At 44.3% G+C, this 3952-nt stretch overlaps 1 pseudogene; it reads right to left on the reverse strand.

The window, feature by feature from the left end:
* Positions 1 to 691: 691 nt before the first annotated feature.
* Positions 692 to 1038, reverse strand: LOC121169144 (annotated as a pseudogene).
* Between the last annotated feature and the right edge of the window lie 2914 nt (positions 1039 to 3952).

Genomic DNA, 3952 nt, shown 5'->3' on the forward strand with positions numbered 1-3952 from the left:
CTCGACTGTTTTCCCAGGCCACAAACAGGGAGTTGGATGGAAAGTGGGGCCTTCAGCATTAGAACCAGCGCCCATATGGGATCCCAACATATGCAAGGCGAGGGCTTTAGCTGCTACACTATCATGCTGTGACCAATAATGTGATTTTATACACAGTAAACCTGAACACTCCTCCAAAATATTATTCGAACTGATTTTTAAAGATTTATTTTTATTATTTTTTCATTGGAAAGGCAGATATACAGAGAGGAGAGACAGAGAGGAAGATCTTCCGTCCGATGATTCACTCCCCAAGTGAGCGCAACGGGCCGATACTATGCCGATCCGAAGCCAGGAGCCTCTTCCGGGTCTCCCACGCGGGTGCAGGGTCCCAAAGCTTTGGGCCGTCCTCGACTGCTTTCCCAGGCCACAGGCAGGGAGCTGGATGGGAAGTGGGGCTGCCGGGATTAGAACCGGCGCTCACATGGGATCCCGGGAGTGCAAGGCGAGGACTTAACCACTTGCGCCACCGCGCCGGGCCCTAGAACTGATTTTTAAAAAAACAAAATAATTTCTGGAGGACACAAGATAAACAGCACTTTCTCCTTTTGTTTTCAGCACTTACATAGATTAAAAAGTGACATTAACAAACGTGCACAAGAAATATGTGCAATCATTCATCACTCTGAAACAGTAATCTTGACACACATTATTACCAAGAACGCCCTCTTCCTCTGCTGCAGCCACGTCCTCTTCCCCTACCTCAGCCTCTTCTTGCAACAACTTCCCTCTTCTTAGCTTTCACCTTGGGCTCAATGCCCACAAGTAGTGTGTCCAGAGTAAGCTGTCCGGAAGACTAAAATATCTGTTATTCCTTTGGATACCCAGTGTTTCCAGCTGCATGGGTTCTCTCTTCTTCAAGGTCATTTTTATAGCTTTAGGGTATGTATTCACGCTGACGTCTATACATGTGTGAGTTCCAATGACCTGTGTTCCATTCTTCACTTCAGTGGCTACAGTTTCATGACTCAATTTCATAAAAAATCTCGCAAGTTTCATCCTGATGGATGACTCTGAGCAGCACATTCATATACCAATAACAATTTTTTTTAATGAAATTAAAAGTCAGTGCCAGCACCTCCACCTCCAAGTGCTAGTATCCAATACAACGGAAGCCACTTCGTGCCTCGGCTGCTCCACTTCCCATCCAGCTCCCTGCTTGTGGTCTGGAAAAGCAGTAGAAGAGGAACAAAAGCCTTGGGACCCTGCACACCTGCGTGGCAGACCCAGAAGAAGTTCCTGGCTCCTGGCTTCAGATCAGCTCTGCTCTGGCTGTTGTGATCACTTGGGGATTGAACCAATGAATGGAAGATCTCTTTCCCTCCCCCTCTCCCTCTCCTTCTCTCTGTAATTCTGCCTTTCAAATAAATAAATAAATCCTTGAAACGGAAGAAAAAGGCCCCAGACCACATAGAGTAGAAGAGTTGACACTGCTGAGGAACAGACAAGGACCTAGCAGAATGTTTTGGTAGTTCATCTTTCCTGTTTTGGGTAAATCTCTGCTTCTGGTTTTCCTTTGACTTTTGGGAATGTCTGCCCCAGGTTGAGAGTTACACAAATCCCTTCTCCCGTCTTCTATCTTGGATCCCTTTTATCCCAAGAAACCCCTGACTTATCCAGATCCCTTTGGAATAAATGGTTTAGCTAGCTCTTCCTAGCTTGATCAACTCCCATGTAAATGGCATGATTTCACAACAGATCATCTTTTTCAAAAGATATATTTGTTGTAAAGGACAGAAAGAGATCTTTCATCCACGGATTCATTCCACAGATGGCTGCAAAAGCCAGTTCTGGATCAGAACAAAACCAGGGTCCAGAAACTCCACCCAACTTGCCCAGGTGGGTTGCAGTGACTTAAGCACTTGGGCTGATCTGCTGCATGTTGGCAAGCAGCTGGATTTAAAAACAGAAGAGCTGGGACTCACATCAATGCTGGCCACCCCACAGACAATTGTGAACTGGAGAGGCTCCTTCAAATTTCATGGAAAAAGTCCAAGACTTCTGCATTTTTATGGCACCTTAGAATAAAATCAAAATTGGACAACTAATACAGTAGTGGTTGAATTTCCTTCATTGATAAGAAGAAACCAGGGGGAAAAATCCGGAAACACTCTGACCTTTTTACCTCTAGTAATGTCATTTCTACTGTCTTTTGACCCCACTTGCTCCTGAATTACCTCTGCCTTGATCCCTGTTCACCTCTTTGCTCCTGCTGCTCTTCACCAACTACTTCTCACCATTACGCTTGAACCTTCATATGATCCCCACCCCCAGGAAAAACCAGATACCTCAATCACAAGGGAGCTTCAATGCCTGGCCTTCAGTTAAACTGGATGTCACTTCAAAATAGTTTTGAGCAATTTAGTCAGCAACCATTTCAGTAGAATGAGAGGATATTCAAATCTCGTTTCCCAAGGCCAAATGAGACACTACACAGGAGGAGTTAGCCAACCCTAATGAAAAAAAGAACATTCTCTTGGAATGACGTTAAAGATATAAAATAGAGGGCCTGGCACAGTAGCCAAGTGGCTAAATCCTCACCTTGCAAGCCACAGGATCCTTTATGGAAAAAGGTTCCTGTCCCAGACAGCCCTGCTTTCCTTCCACCTACCTGCTTGCTGCTTGATCCAGCAGATCACAGACCCTTCTTTCTGTCTCTCTGCCTCTCTGTATATCTGAGTTTCCAATAAAACTAAATAAATAAATAAATAAACAAACAAATCTTTTCTAATCTAAAATAGAGGACAATTGGGGCCCAGTGGCGTACCCTAGTGGCTAAAAGTCCTCGCTTTGAACGCCCGGGATCCCATATGGTCAACAGTTCTAATCCTGGCAGCTCCACTTCCCATCCAGCTCCCTTCTTGTGGCCTGGGAAAGCAGTCGAGGACGGCCCAAAGCCTTGGGACTTTGCACCCGTGTGGGAGACCCGGAAGAAGTTCCTGGATCCTGGCTCTGGATCGGCATAGCATCGGCCGTTGCGTGCTCACTTGAGGAGTGAATCATCGGATGGAAGATTTTCCTCTCTGTCTCTCCTCCTCTCTGTATATCTGACTTTCCAACAAATAAATAAATCTTTAAAAAAATAGAGGACAATTTCTCCTTTTCTTACAGTGGAAAGGGAAAGAGAACTGCAATGTACTGACTCACTTCCCAAATGCCCACTGGCTTCTGTTTAGAACGGAGACAAATTGAAGAATCAATGCATTTGATTTACACAGGCCCTTGTCTGAGCTATGAAGAGACAGGTCTCCATCCAGGTCTCCATCCTGGAACTACATGTTTTTGCAGAATCCTAGTAATCATGTCTGTTCTTCCAGTTTAAGCGACACAACAGCTATTAACCAATGCTATCCACATTTATGATATCGGCAGAAATTCTAGTGTAGAGACCAGAAGGGAGCCCAAAGAGAAATCTGAAATCTCATTTTCAGTGACAGCATTGGAAGCTCCTTCCCTTGTTATTTTAAACTCTACATGATTTCACCATTCCAAAGGCATATGCCATTCTCTTTCCCAAATTTCTGTATGAACTTGGGAATTCCCTTAAATAGCTTTTAAAACCACAAGTTCCCTTATCTCTTGCCTTGCCCTACATACAGGAAGGAAAAAGAGAGAATGTCAAAACCATGGACTCACCCACTTTCCTAAAGCCCCTGACCCTTCACACCCTAATTAAATATCAAAAGTAGCAAAACTAAAAGCACGTAATAAAAAACCCAAGTTCCTATATCCCACTCTGATGTATTGAATCAAAATTTCTAATACAGAGATTTGCTAATCAGTGTGTTTAACAAGCATTCAAAAGATCTTTCATCATTTGGGAACATGTCAGGAGCTGTGTCCTATAGCCACACTGAAGCCATTTTGAATATAGAACTATGGGCCAGTGGAAAACCCCCGGTTGGCTGGATGC

Source organism: Ochotona curzoniae, unplaced genomic scaffold (assembly GCF_017591425.1).
Source record: "Ochotona curzoniae isolate NIBS_2020 unplaced genomic scaffold, NIBS_Ocur_1.0 scaffold_1852, whole genome shotgun sequence".
NCBI lineage: Eukaryota > Metazoa > Chordata > Mammalia > Lagomorpha > Ochotonidae > Ochotona > Ochotona curzoniae.